The sequence below is a fragment of the Lynx canadensis genome, chromosome B3 (assembly GCF_007474595.2).
Source record: "Lynx canadensis isolate LIC74 chromosome B3, mLynCan4.pri.v2, whole genome shotgun sequence".
NCBI classification, from domain to species: Eukaryota; Metazoa; Chordata; class Mammalia; order Carnivora; family Felidae; genus Lynx; species Lynx canadensis.
Window position 1 is genome coordinate 28,074,696 of NC_044308.2, and position 15,811 is coordinate 28,090,506.

Sequence of the window (15,811 nt, forward strand, 5' to 3'; positions counted from 1 at the left end):
CCAGACCACTACCAAATATATAAGAATATAATAATAAAATAATGGATCAGTTATAGAAGATCAAAACACAATGATGATTTAAAAAATACTAACAACTGCTTTCAGTTTAAAACTATTATCATGATATCATATGATTTCACTCACAGGGAATTTGAGAAACACAACAGATGAACATGGGGAGGAAAGGAAAAATAAGATAAAATCAGAGAGGCAAACCATAAGAGACTCAAATGCAGAGAGGAAACTGAGGTTTGCTGGAGGGGTGTTGGGTTGGGGATGGGCTAAATGGGTGATGGGCACTAAGGAGGGCACTTGTTGGAATGGAGCACTGGGTGTTTTTTATGTAAGTGATGAACCATTAAATTCTACTCTTGAAACCATTATTACACTATCTGTTAACTAACTTGGATTTAAATTTTAAAAAAACAAATAAATAAAATTTAAGAATTGAAAAAATAAAATAAAACGAAGAGATTAAGTATCTGTCAGCACAGTTTGTACTGTGTATTTAAGAGTTTGAGCATTTTTGAATGTCTCTTTCTCTCTTTGGTCATTTGTTTCGTTTCTTAAATTCTTTTTTTTCTGAGTTTAAAATGTCTTTATTAACAATAATTAGGTTGCTCATTCCTCTGCCCTCTTACTCACTGGTTTTCTGGACACAGTTCACCTGATCCCAGACTCTTCCTGAGTCTAACAAGTTGTGGCTTTCCTTCTTGGCTCATGTTGTGGGATATTGCCTTGAGATTAATAGCTTATCCACTTGAAGTGAATGAGTACTCCAATATCAGCCAACATCATTCTTACCATGTCGCTTCCCATCATGGAACCACTCATGGTTGCTGGTGGAACTCCAGGATTAGCTTCATAACCTATGCCACCACCACCACCTAGAGGTGGAAATTTCTGGTCTCCTGAACCATAGGGATCTCCATGTTCCTTGCTCCTCCTCTACCCATTCTCATGTCTCTTTCTCTTGGATCCATGTAGCCCATCCAGCGATAACTTTCTTCTCTTTGGCATTTCATTTGTTCTTCCATTTCACATTGACGAATCATCATCTCTTCTTCCCTTCTACGTTGTTCTTCTTGCCTTAGCTGCATTTCTTTACGTTTCTACATTTCTTGATTGTGAAGTTCTACCATGCATCTTAATTCTTCCTGGCATCTCATCAGATTTTGACGCAAAAGATTTGCCTGATGTTCATGATAAGCATCTTCCATTTCACTTTCCAATTTGTCCTTTGTATTTTTCATGTTTTTTTCAAGTCGCTACCTTTGTTATTTCTCCATTTCATCCAGGGATTTCCATCACTGAGAATATTCATACTCAAATGTGCCATGCTGGGAAAAATGAGGAGGGGTTTCTCTCTCCTTTTGATATATTGGATTCTTCTGTGCAAGTTTTTCAGGAAGGCCTTCTTCATCATCTCATTGCTCAAGTGGTTCCACAATGACTGGACGAGGAGTTGTTGTTAGTAAGAAAACACCTTCACTGCATCTTTCAAATGCTTTCCTTTCTGCTGGTTTGGAAGCAAACTCAACAATGTCTTTCCCTGTAGACCTCCCACGATCATCCACAATTACAACAGCCCTTTCAATAGGACCAAACTGGCTAAAAGCTTCTTCCAACAGTTCATTGGAAACATAAGGTGAAAGGTTTCCAACAGAAAGGGTGGCAGCATGTATGGCAAAGTGAACCGGAAGCTGTCTACCTCTCATCAGTGTATCATCAAGTTCAGCTTTGGCAATTTCAGCCAGTGCTTTAGATTCAAGTTTAATAAATCCAGATCCTTTGCCTTTGTTAATAAAAACTTCTCCTAGTTCTCCATATTTAGCAAATAGTCTTTTGAATTCATCCTCTGTGATATCAGCAGGTAGATTCCCAACAAATAACCAACAACGCTGAGTGTAAGTTTTCTCTCCAGGTCTCCTCAAGAGAGACAAGTTGGCTTTAAACCCCTCCGAGTTGGAGATCTCCTCGCTGCTGCCACTGCGCCCGCCGGGTGGGGGCCCCTGGTGGTGCTGCTGGTGGTGGCTTGGGGTGGCCGCCAGGAGTGCTTAGGCCCAGGCCGCTGCCGGGCTTTGGCTCGCCTGGCATTTTGCCGCCTTTCCGGCCTCCGGGTCCTGGGCCCTGCTTAGGACCGGGGCCCAGGCCCCCTGCGGGTGGAGGCGGGGGGCACCCCCGGCCTGGGGTGGGGTGGTGGGGACGCCGCTGCTCGACAGCTCAGGCGGTGGCTCCCCAGGGGGCGCCGAGGTGACAGCGGGCAGCGGGTTCGGGGTGGGGCCTGGCCCCGTGGGGGCCCCAGAGGTCGGGGGAATGGCGGGCGGTGCCGAGCTGGAGGCCGGTGGAGCGCTGCCCACTCCGGGAGCTGGGCTGGGTCCCTGAGGAACGACGGGCTTGGACGAGTCGTGTGGCTGTGGAAGCGGCTGCTGATGCGGCGGTTGTTGCGGCGGTGGCTGCTGCTGTTGCTGCTGGTGGTGGGATTGGGGGATTGGGGTCTTGGGGCCACCCTGGCCCGGGCTGGGCCCCATTGGTCCCCGGTTCTGACTGAGGCCCATGCCAGGCGGCGGGGAGCGGAAGTCGTGGAGGCTGCCCCGGCCGCCGCCTCCTCCGCGCCAGTGGAAGCCGCCACCGCCACCGCCACAGCTCATGGCGAGACATGTCTGTTATCAAGAGGCGGTCGAGGCAGAAGCGAGAGGACGCTCTGGGAACGTGGAGGCCACCTTGCTTTGCATAAAATGGCGGATGACACAGGCCTTTGTTTCTTAAATTCTACATATGAGTGAGGTCATGTGGTATTTGTCTTTCTCTGACTTATTTCGTTTAGTATTATACCCTATAGGGTGTAATGTTGCAAATGGCAAGACTTCATTCTTTTTTACAGCTGGGTAGTATTTCAGTGTGTGTGTGTGTGTGTGTGTGTGTGTGTGTGTGTGCTGTGTGCCATATTGCCTTTGTCCATTCATCTCTCAGTGGGCCCTTGGGTTGATTTCATATCTAGAGATTATTAGATATATAAATTGTAAATAATGCTTCAATGAAAATAGTGGTGTATGTATCCTTTTGAATTAGTGTTTTTGTTTTCTTTGGGTTAATTACCTGGTGGTGAAATTGCTGGATGTATGGTAATTCTGTTTTTGATTTTTTGAAGAACCTCCACGCTACGTTCTGCGGTATCTGCACCAGTTTGCTATCCCACCAAAAGGGCATGAATGTTTCTTATTCTCCGCATCCTCAACAGCAATTGTTATTGCTTCTATTTTTTGTTTCAGCAATTCTGGGAAGTGTGGGATGGTGTCTTGTTGTGGTTTTGACTTGAATTTCCCTGATTATTGGTGGTATTAAACATTTTTCATGTGTCTGTTGGTCATGTCTTCTGTGGGATATTGTCCATTCAGGACCTCTGCCCATCTTTAATCTTTATACATTTTAGATATTAACCCCTTATCAAATAAAGCATTTGCAATTGTTAAAAAAATAATAAACTAAAAAGATGAAAAAAATAAAACTATTGTCATAAAATATATCAAAACTTAAATTTTCAGAATATTAAAGAGTGAAGATAGTGACTGCATTTTAATTGCATATAGTAATTCATTGCAAATCAAATTTTCTCCTATTAAAAATCAAAATCTGAAGGCATTTAGTTTAATTTTGTGTATCTCCATGCAAAAGTAAAATTAGGTTACTATAGTCTAATTTTTTGTTATAAGCCTCTTTCCTGTAAGAATTTAATATTTTATCTACAGATTCTTCATTGCCTATGTCATTATGTATCCTCTATTTTCTAAATCAGAAAATATCTTCCTATGTGTTGTTAAAGCTTTACATTTTCCTATTATATTTTAAAGTGACTTTCTCACTTTGGTCTTCTCACTTTGGGGAAGAGGGCTTCTAATCAGCATGCATGTTTACATATAGTCAGGATTTATCTTTGGAGAGCAGAAAGCTCTCCAAATTTCACTTGGTTGTGGGGTGCCTGGGTGGCTCAGTTACTTAAGTATGTGACTTCGGTTCAGGTCATGATCTTGCGGTTTGTGCATTCAAGCCCTGCGTCAGGCTCTGTGCTGACAGCTTGGAGCCTGGAGCCTGCTTTGGATTCTGTGTCTCCTCCTTTCTCTGCCCCTCCCATGCTCATGCTTCTGTCTCTCTCTGTCAATAATAAGCCTTAAAAAAAAGATTAAAAAAAATTTCACTTGGGTCATACAATATAATCCAATTCTGCATAAAACTGCATAAAAATTTATAATCTATTTGTTCTAATGGACTTCTGATTTCAGCATGGTGTATTTTTTAATTTTATTTTGGATTATATTTTACTATTACAATATTTGATTTTATATTGTATATTACTTACTAATATATGTTTTGTGTATATATGTAATAAATGTTATATACCTATTATACACTGTATATTATACAAACTATATATTATACACAATGTTTCATATAGGTATATGACATATATATTACTACTTGGTTAATGTAATTGTTTTTATAGGACAGTGGCTGATTGCATTTTATTTTGATGACATTGGGTATTTTTAGTTGTGTTTAAGGTATTTTTTATACCACACATGAAAATGTCACATCTGGGGGCGCCTGGGTGGCGCAGTCGGTTAAGCGTCCGACTTCAGCCAGGTCACGATCTCGCGGTCCGTGAGTTCGAGCCCCGCGTCAGGCTCTGGGCTGATGGCTCAGAGCCTGGAGCCTGTTTCCGATTCTGTGTCTCCCTCTCTCTCTGCCCCTCCCCCGTTCATGCTCTGTCTCTCTCTGTCAAAAATAAATAAACATTGAAAAAAAAATTAAAAAAAAAAAGAAAATGTCACATCTGGAGAAGATGGTGGCATAGGAGGATGCTGGGCTCACCTCATTCTGCTGATCACTTAGATTCCACCCACATCTGCCTATATAACCCAGAAAACTGCCAGAAGACTAGAAGACTGGACTCTCTGGAGCCAAGTGTAGACAAGAGGCCCAGGGAAGAGGGCAGGAAGGGTGGAGAGGCGGTGCATGCCACACAGACTGGCAGGAGGGAGCCGGGGCAGTGGAGGTGCAGCCCGCCCAGCAAGGCAGAGCCCCTGAAGTCTGGCTTGCAAAAGCAGAGGGGCCAGACTTCGTGAGTTCTGACAGCCAGTGGGACTTAACATCTGGAATGTTAAAAGTCAACAGCTCTGCTCGGAGAGCGGGAGGGCAAGAGGACACCAGGAGGGAGAGTTGTTGAGCCCCAGGAAGACAGAGCTCAGCTGAGCAGGGAACAAAGGCGCTGGCAAGCGCCATCTCCCTCTCCCATCCCCCAGCCAAAATCCCAAAAGGAACCAGGTCTCATCACTGAACTTGCTTGCACTGCGCAAACACCCAACGCTGTGCTTCTGTGGATCCATCCCTCCGACGGATCTGCCTCCCTCCTGGTGCTGCAGGGCCCCTCCCACAGGGGACCGCCAATGACAAAGTGAGCTAAGCCTGCCCCTCCTGCCCCTGTGCACCTTATGGATCCACCCTGGCTAATAGGCCGGATCCCATCAAATCAGCACCACAAGCCTGGCAGTGTGCAAGTAGCCCAGAGAGGGGCCACACGACTCCACAGTGAGTCCTGCCTCTGGGAGAAGGGAAGATAAGGTACACACCAGTTTGACTGTGGCCCCAGCAGTGGGCTGGAGACAGACCTAGGGTCTGACTGAGCATGAAACCTACAGACATGACTCTAAACCCATATCTTTCAATAACACTGAATGTAAGTGGACTAAATGCTCCAAATAAAAGACATAGGGTATCAGAATGGATAAAAAAACAAGACCCATCTATTTGCTGTCTACAAGAGTCTCAGTTTAGACCTGAGGACACCTTCAGATTGAAAGTGAGGGTATGGAGATCTATCTATCATGCTACTGGAAGTAAAAAAAAAAACAAAACAAAACTGGAGTTTAAATTAAACTGGACTTTAAATTAAAGGCTGTAACAAGAGATGAAGAAGGGCATTAAATAATAATTACAGGGTCTATCCATCAAGAAGAGCTAACAAGGTAACAAAAGAGAAACAAGGGCCCTGAATGATACATTGGATCAGATGGACTTCACAGATATATTTAGAACTCTGCATCCCAAAGCAACAGAATATCCTTTCTTCTTGAGTGCACGTGGAACATTCCCCAAGATAGATCACATACTGACTGGGTCACAAAACAGCCCTTCATAAGTATACAAGAATTTAGATCATACCATGCATACTTTCAGAACACAATGCTATGAAACTTGAAATCAACCACAGGAAAAAGTCTGGAAAACCTCCAAAAGCATGGAGGTTAAAGAACACCCGACTAAAGAATGAATGGGTCAACCAGACAATTAGAGAAAAAAAATTAAAAATATATGGAAACAAATGAAAATGAAAATACAACAATCCAAATGCTTTGGGATGCAGCAAAGGCAGTCCTGAGAGGAAGATACATTGCAATCCAAGCCTATCTCAAGAAACAAGAAAATCCCAAATACAAAATGTAACAGCACACCTAAAGGAAATAGAAGCAGAACAGCAAAGACACCCCAAGCCCAGCAGAAGAAGAGAAATAATAAAGATCAGAGCAGAAATAAACAATATAGAATCTAAAAAAACTGTAGAGCAGATCAATAAAACCAAGGGTTGTTTTTTTGAAAAAATAAGCAAAATTGATAAACCTCTAGCCAGGCTTCTCACAAAGAAAAGGGAGAAGACCCAAATAGATAAAATCATGAATGAAAATGGAATTATTACAACCAATCCCTCAGAAATACAAGCAATTATCAGGGAATACTATGAGAAATTATATGCCAACAAACTGGACAACCTAGAAGAAATGGACACATTCCTAAGCACCCACCTACTTCCAAAACTCAAACAGGAAGAAATAGAAAACTTGAACAGACCCATAACTAGCGAAGAAATTGAATCAGTTATAAAAACCTCTCAACAAATAAGAGTCCAGGACCAGATGGCTTCCCTGAGGAATTGTACCAGACATTGAAAGCAGAGATAATACTTATCCTTCTCAAGCTGTTCCAAAAGTAGAAAGGGAAGGAAAACTTCCAGACTCATTCTATGAAGCCAGCATTACTTTGATTCCCAAACCAGACAGAGACCTGCAAAAAAAAAAAAAAAAAAAAAAAAAAAAAAAAAAAAAAAAAAAAAACAAACAAAAAAAACACTACAGGCCAATATCCCTGATGAATATGGATGCAAAAATTGTTAACAGGACACTAGCAAATTGAATTCAACAGCATATAAAAAGGATTATTCACGATGATCAAGTGGGATTCATTCCTGGGATGCAGGGCTGGTTCTGTATTCACAAATTAATCGATGTGATACATCACATTAATAAAAGAAAAGAAAAGAACCTAATGATCCTGCCAATTGATGCGGAAAAAGCATTTGACAAAATTAAGCATCCTTTCTTAATAAAAACCCTCAAGAAATTCGGAATAGATGGGACATACTTAAACATCATAAAAGCCATTTATGAAAAGCCCACATCTAATATCATCCTCAATGGGGAAAATCTGAGAGCTTTCCTCCTGAGATCAGGAACATGACAGGGATGTCCACTCTCACCAATGTTGTTTAACATAGTATTGGAAGTTTTAGCATCAGCAATCAGACAACAAAGGAAATCAAAGGCATCAAAATTGGCAAAGATGAAGTCAGGCTTTCACTTTTTGCAGATGACATAATATACATGGAAAACCTGATAGACTCCACCAAAAGTCTGCTAGAAATGATACATGAATTCAGCAAAGTGGTAGGATACAAAATTAATGTACAGAAGTCAGTTGCATTCTTATACACTAATAATGAAGCAACAGGAAGACAAATAAAGAAACTGATCCCATTCACAATTGCACCAAGAAGCATAAAATACCTCGGAAAAAACCTAACCAAAGATGTAAAAGATCTGTATGCTGAAAACTATAGAAAGCTTATGAAGGAAATTGTAGAAGATACAAAGAAATGGAAAAAAACATTCCATGCTCACTGATTGGAAGAATAAATATTGTTGAAATGTCAATACTACGCAAAACTATCTACACATTCAATGCAATCCCAATCAAAATTGTACCAGCATTCTTCTAGAACAAGCAATCCTAAAATTTGTATGGAACCACAAAAGACCCCGAATAGCCAAAGTAATTTTGAAGAAGAAGACCAAAGCAGAGGCATCACATCCCAGACTCTAGCCTCTACTACAAAGCTGTAATCATCAAGACAATATGGTACTGGCACAAAAGAGAATGTGAGTGGGAGAGGGGCAGAGAGAGAGGGAGAATCCAAAGCAGGCTCCAGGCCCTGAGCTGTCAGCACAGAGCCTGACACGGGGCTCAAACTCATAAGCTATGATATCATGACCTGAGCCAAAGTCGGACGCTCAACTGACTAAGCCACCCAGGAGCCCCTGGAATAAATTTTTTTAACTCAAAAAATATAAAATAAATAAACATTAAAAAATTTATTCCAGTATATTTAACATACTATGAGTTTCAGGTGTACAATATAGTGATTCAACAATTCTATTGGGTTACCTGGGTGGCTCACTTGCTTAGCATCAGACTCTTGCTTTTGGCTCAGGTCATGATCTCCCAGTTTGTGAGTTGGAGCCCCACAATGGGCTCTGCAGTGACAGCATGGAACCTGCTTCGGGTTCTGCCTCTCCTTCTCTTTCTGCCCCTCACCTTGTTCTCTCTCTCTCTCTCAAAATAAATAAGCTTAAAGAAAATCTTTAAAAAAATAAAAAAAACCATTTCTGTTATCACTCAGTTCTCATCACAATAAATGTACTTTTAAACCACTTCACCTCTTTCACCCATCAGCCAAAACACCTTACTCTAGTAAACATCAGTTCTCTATAATTAAGAATAGTTTTTTTCATTTCATCTACATTTTCTTTGTGAATTTCTTTTGTTTCTTAAATTCCACATATGAAGTGAAGTGATATGGAATTTGTTTTTCTCTGACTGGTTTCATTTAGCATCAGGTCCATCCATGTTGCTGCAAAAGACAAGATTTCACTCTTTATAATAGATCTGTGCCGACCAGATCCTGGAGCATCCTGCCCACAGGAAAACCTGCTGTTCATCAAAATGAAAGGATCTCCATTCGTGACGGGAGGGAGGCCAACTGGCTGCCCATGCTCGTGCATACCCTGGCAAGGTAAACATGTACTCAGAAAAGAAGGGCCGGTTTCCTCTGGGATATTAGATCCAGAGAGCCTTCAATTTCCTCAGGAACTGACTGGGAAACTGGTGCCATTCATACAGCCATGGCTGTGTAGGTGACAGCCCCGTGGTCCTGGAATGTGAACTGAGGCCTAGCTAGAAAAGCAGCAATGTGGGGAATGGGGATGAGTACAAGCAGTGCCAAAGTTCTGCATCTCCAAAGGGAATGGCATCCATCTGGCAAGGAGATATCTTTCTTCATTAACTCTCGATCCAGACAGTACTCCAGCTCCCTTCCTAAAACTTTTGGCTTAGCCTACACACAAGCATTTGCCACTGGGCACCTGAAGGTACCCTAGGCAAGGTGATATCTACAAATTCTGAAACCCATTTCCTAGGGGCCCAGTGGCAAGCCTCTTGCACATTCACCAGGATTGTCCTAAACTCCCCACTTAATAGGAAAAGACAGGACTCTGAGACACTAACTCTGAAAGTATTCCAGGAAGAACCTTGTTTCCATAGAAGAGCAATCATTTAGTAACACTATGAGCCTGCTAGGCAAAAAAGAGCTCAGGGACAAAGGGTCAGCTGTCCTCTGGGACATCAGACTCTGAGAGCCCTCCTTTGGCTCAGGAACCACCTGGAAAATCACCTCTAATCCTTGGAACTTGGTTGTGAAGGGGAAAGCCCCATGATCTTGGTGGGTGAACTGAGGTCAAGTTAGAAAAGCAGCATTGGGATAAGAATGGCTAAAAGCTGAGTCAAAATTCTGCATTCTTTTTTTTTTTTTAATTTTTTTTAACGTTTATTTTTGAGACAGAGAGAGACAGAGCATGAATGGGGGAGGGTCAGAGAGAGGGAGACACAGAATCTGAAACAGGCTCCAGGCTCTGAGCTGTCAGCACAGAGCCCGACGTGGGGCTCGAACTCATGGAGTGTGAGATCATGACCTGAACCGAAGTCGGCCGCCCAACCGACTGAGCCACCCAGGTGCCCCCAAAGTTCTGTATTCTAATGGGCACAGGTTAAATTGAAGAAGGACTTATCTCTAGAATCCTTTCCTCTTGTCCCACATAGGAGGCAGGATCCTCCCTTAACCACTGGCTTAACCTACATTCTTCCTGGGCAGCTTTACACACCTCAGATTTGGGAGTGGCCACATAATTCTAAAACGAAATTGAGAAGGGCCCTATATCACTTATATATACCTATATCACCATCATAAGGACCCACTGAACTTCCAAACTGAAAGAAGAAGGCTATTACTCTAAAACCTGGCCTTGGATAAATTCCACACAGAACTTTTTTCACAAAAAGGGCTAAGTGGTGGAAATGGAGACAGACTGCCCGAGTTCTGCATATTACATGAGAGGTGGAGAATGAAGTACCCAGCACAGTTTCTTATAGGCTTGCTTGTATCTGGAAAAAAAAATGCCTGTGGGCTTAGGCAAAGGGAGTGTTCTGAAGGACTCCAGCTGAGAACCCAGTCAGCAAGAAGCCTGCATTATTTCTTGAGGATCCAGAGATGTCTGGCTTTGCCTGCCCCCCCCCCCTTCCATCAGTTGATGGAAGCAGCAATGGTTTAGCTATTAGGTTCTGCTTGCTCTTGCTCAGGAGTCTGGAACAAGGACTTCATTCCCTATTCCTGGAAGAGGCTTCTCCAGGGATGACCACCTCCTGGTCTATATGAACCCTAAGCAAACTGCTTCTCAGAAGGAAGGCAACTAAGCATCCAGGTCAGTGACGCAAGCTGGCTCCCCTTTACCTCCCATTCCACGGCAGACCAATCACCAGCACTCAGGGAATAAGGCCATCTGTCCTTTGGTAGATCAGAGCCTGGGTGCTCTCAATGAACACAGGAGCAGAGTTTGAGTTTGTGGCCCACCTAGGGGTGCTAGCTGAGGGACTAATAGCTGTATGGCTCCTAAAAATAGAAATACAGCGAGGGGAAGGAAATGGGCTCAAGGGGAAGCAAAGCTTGACATTTCCAATGGGAACTGGGATCAACTTGGAAAGAAGATGTATTAATTCATTTGCCCTTGCACAGAAGGAAGCAGGCTCTCTGCCCAAATCTCTGTCCCAGGCAACACACAAAAAAATCCTCTGTTGGACAACTACAAATGCCTTGAGAATATTAATAGCCACATATATCTGATAATTAATTGAGAGGGAGCCCTGTGGCAAAATCTCTCCCACATTCACAAGGACTAAACCAGACTTCCAGGTGAAACATAGAGAATATGACTCTCAGACACTGACTCTTTTTTAAAAATTTTTAAAAAATGTTTTTATTTATTTTTAGATAGACAGAGACAGAGCATGAGCAGAGGAGGGGCAGAGAGAGGGGGAGACACAGAATCTGAAGCAGGCTCCAGGCTCTGAGCTGTCACCACAGAGCCCGATGCAGGGCCCCAACTTGTGAACCGTGAGATCATGACCTGAGCCAAGGTCGGACGCTTAACTGACTGAGCCACCCAGGTGCCCCTCTCAGACACTCTTAATGGGTTGAGAGAAGAACCCTCTTTCTACAAAAGAGCAAACATATGTAAAGTTTTATAAAAACAAAACAAAACAAACCCAGAGCTCTGCAAAGATTGTTTCTACAAAAGAGCAAACGTGTACAGGAAGATAAGGACGCCAGAGCTCGTCAGAGATTGGGAGGGGAATTCTGTGGAGAAGTGCTCAGCACCAGCTCCTGGCAACCTGTCTGTGGGAAAAAGAAACATCGGAGGGCCTAGGCCAAAGTGCCCTCTAGCGTCTGCATCTGGGAGCCCTGTCAGGAAAAGGCCTGCCTTCTTTTGGAAGGACCTACAGAGCCCTGGGACTTTGCTTTTCTCATTTTTCCCATCATTGAATGGAGGGAGCTGTGACAGTGCTGCAGCTGGAAGGGTCCCAGGGCTCTTGTTCCATAGTATGGCAAAGGGCTCTGGTGCCAGCTTCCTGTAAAGGGCTCTTTCAGTGGTGACCAGCTTCTGGAGACTACTGCTCCTTTGTGAACTGTCTGCTTTGCAGAAGGAGGGCACCTCAATCAGGCAGAACAATGAAGCAAGCTGGCTCTCTTCCTGCCACCCCATGCTTCAAAGAGTCAAACACCACACTCATGGAGAGAAGGGCTAATCTCCTTAGGGATAGCTGAAGTTGATGGCTGTCCCTGAGCGCAGGACCCAGTGGGAACCCGACACCCATCCCTTGGTGCCTACTGAGGGAGTACCAGCTCCATACCCCTCAAGGGTGAACAAAGACTGAGTCAGAAATAGCAGTCGGGTAAAGGAATGGCTGCAGCCAGGACCAACGTGCATTCAATATTTCCTTCCAATGGGGATGTGATCAATGCAGAAAGAAGATGCTGAACTTCATATCCCCTAGGCCCCACTAGGGGGCCAGGTTCCACTAATATGTCTGGTCCAGTTTCCACACAAACAGTCCTCATCTGGGCCCCTTCCAGTGCCCTAGGGCTCTGGATGCCCATGTAGTCCCCAAACCAAAATGCCAGGGCCTCTTGGCTACACTTGTCCCACCATCACCAGGGCTGTTCACATTGGATATTTGCAAACTGGAGATATTCATCTGAACGACTGCCTTTGTATGGGCCCCAAGATGATCTTTGATGGATAATAAAGCAATGTCATGAGACGTGACACACCAGGGGTCAGAGTTCTTCACCGAGGATGAGAATTGGATACCATTTAGAATAAACTGAACAGCACAATACATGAGCAAGGTGGCTTGCTCAGGATCCAAAAGAACCTTGTGTAGGCTTTGAGTACAGGAGTACTCAAAAAGAAGAGGCCCTGTGAACCCTATGAGCATTTCTTCAGAAATGGAAATTTTGACTTCTGGTGTGTTTCCTCCCATTGTATCACTAGATAAGGGCAACAGTGACTCTCAGTTGTGAAGAATGTGATGATCAAGTACTGGGAACGAGCCCTTGGTGCACTATTTATTCAAAAGTCTTTTTCGGCATTGATCACATCATGGAGCATACCTACATGTTTAGACTGTTCCTCTGCATGAAGGTCTCTCCAACAATTCAGGTGGGAGTCACTGTGGCTACTTATCCCCCTAATACTTTAGCCTACTAAGCACTGAGGCCTCAGGTATAGGAGGGCTAGCTGTCTTCTGGGATATCAGACTCTTAGGGACCTGCATTGGCTCAGAAACTGCCTGGATTCACCTCCAGTCCTTGGACATTGGTTGTGAAAGGGAATGACCCATGGTAGTGTTATGTGTAATGAGACCAAATTAGAAGAGCAGCAATGGGATAGGAATGACCACAATGAGAGTCAGAGTTCTCAATCAAATGGGCATAGATAAAATTTTGGAAGGAGATATATATGTTCCTTTCCCCTTGTTTCACACAGGAGTTGGAGTCCCCCTCTAATCTCTGGCTTAGCCTACCCAGAAGCATTCTCCCCAAGCACATTTACACACCCTAAGTTTGGAGATGGCCACATCATTCTGAAACCAAATTGAGAAGGAACTGATGGAACTGTTGGAACTGTTTCCATGCAGAACCATTTTTCATAAAAAGCGGTAAGTGGTGGAAGTGAGACCCGGACTGGCAGAATTCTTCATCACGTATGAGATGCGGAGAATGTTGACAATGAAGTACCCAGCACCAGGGTACTCCTATCAACCAGGTTGTATTTGGAATCAGAAATGTCTGTGGGCTTAGGCAAAGGGAGCCCTCTGAAGGACTACACCTGGGAGGCCTGTCAGTAAGGAGTCTGCATTCCTTCTTTTTTTTTTTTTTTTTTTTTTTTTTTTTATTTTTTTTTATGAAATTTATTGACAAATTGGTTTCCATACAACACCCAGTGCTCATCCCAAAAGGTGCCCTCCTCAATACCCATCACCCACCCTCCCCTCCCTCCCACCCCCCATCAACCCTCAGTTTGTTCTCAGTTTTTAACAGTCTCTTATGCTTTGGCTCTCTCCCACTCTAACCTCTTTTTTTTTTTTTTTTTTTCCTTCCCCTCCCCCATGGGTTCCTGTTAAGTTTCTCAGGATCCACATAAGAGTGAAACCATATGGTATCTGTCTTTCTCTGTATGGCTTATTTCACTTAGCATTACACTCTCCAGTTCCATCCACGTTGCTACAAAGGGCCATATTTCATTTTTTCTCATTGCCACATAGTACTCCATTGTGTATATATACCACAATTTCTTTATCCATTCATCAGTTGATGGACATTTAGGCTCTTTCCATAATTTGGCTATTGTTGAGAGTGCTGCTATGAACATTGGGGTACAAGTGCCCCTATGCATCAGTACTCCTGTATCCCTTGGATAAATTCCTAGCAGTGCTATTGCTGGGTCATAGGGTAGGTCTATTTTTAATTTTCTGAGGAACCTCCACACTGCTTTCCAGAGCGGCTGCACCAATTTGCATTCCCACCAACAGTGCAAGAGGGTTCCCGTTTCTCCACATCCTCTCCAGCATCTATAGTCTCCTGATTTGTTCATTTTGGCCACTCTGACTGGCGTGAGGTGATACCTGAGTGTGGTTTTGATTTGTATTTCCCTGATAAGGAGCGACGCTGAACATCTTTTCATGTGCCTGTTGGCCATCTGGATGTCTTCTTTAGAGAAGTGTCTATTCATGTTTTCTGCCCATTTCTTCACTGGGTTATTTGTTTTTCGGGTGTGGAGTTTGGTGAGCTCTTTATAGATTTTAGATACTAGCCCTTTGTCCGATATGTCATTTGCAAATATCTTTTCCCATTCCGTTGGTTGCCTTTTAGTTTTGTTGGTTGTTTCCTTTGCTGTGCAGAAGCTTTTTATCTTCATAAGGTCCCAGTAATTCACTTTTGCTTTTAATTCCCTTGCCTTTGGGGATGTGTCGAGTAAGAGATTGCTACGGCTGAGGTCAGAGAGATCTTTTCCTGCTTTCTCCTCTAAGGTTTTGATGGTTTCCTGTCTCACATTCAGGTCCTTTATCCATTTTGAGTTTATTTTTGTAAATGGTGTGAGAAAGTGGTCTAGTTTCAACCTTCTGCATGTTGCTGTCCAGTTCTCCCAGCACCATTTGTTAAAGAGGCTGTCTTTTTTCCATTGGATGTTCTTTCCTGCTTTGTCAAAGATGAGTTGGCCATACGTTTGTGGGTCTAGTTCTGGGGTTTCTATTCTATTCCATTGGTCTGTGTGTCTGTTTTTGTGCCAATACCATGCTGTCTTGATGATGACAGCTTTGTAGTAGAGGCTAAAGTCTGGGATTGTGATGCCTCCTGCTTTGGTCTTCTTCTTCAAAATTCCTTTGGCTATTCGGGGCCTTTTGTGGTTCCATATGAATTTTAGGATTGCTTGTTCTAATTTCGAGAAGAATGCTGGTGCAATTTTGATTGGGATTGCATTGAATGTGTAGATAGCTTTGGGTAGTATTGACATTTTGACAATATTTATTTTTCCAATCCATGAGCAGGGAATGTCTTTCCATTTCTTTAAGTCTTCTTCAATTACCTTCATAAGCTTTCTATAGTTTTCAGCATACAGATCCTTTACATCTTTGGTTAGATTTATTCCTAGGTATTTTATGCTTCTTGGTGCAATTGTGAATGGGATCATTTTCTTTATTTGTCTTTCTGTTGCTTCATTGTTAGTGTATAAGAATGCAACTGATTTCT

The 15,811-nt window shown here is 43.1% G+C and overlaps 1 pseudogene; it reads right to left on the bottom strand.

Annotated features, from left to right (window-relative positions):
* Window positions 1-637: 637 nt before the first annotated feature.
* LOC115516979 lies at window positions 638-2,651 on the bottom strand (annotated as a pseudogene).
* Between the last annotated feature and the right edge of the window lie 13,160 nt (window positions 2,652-15,811).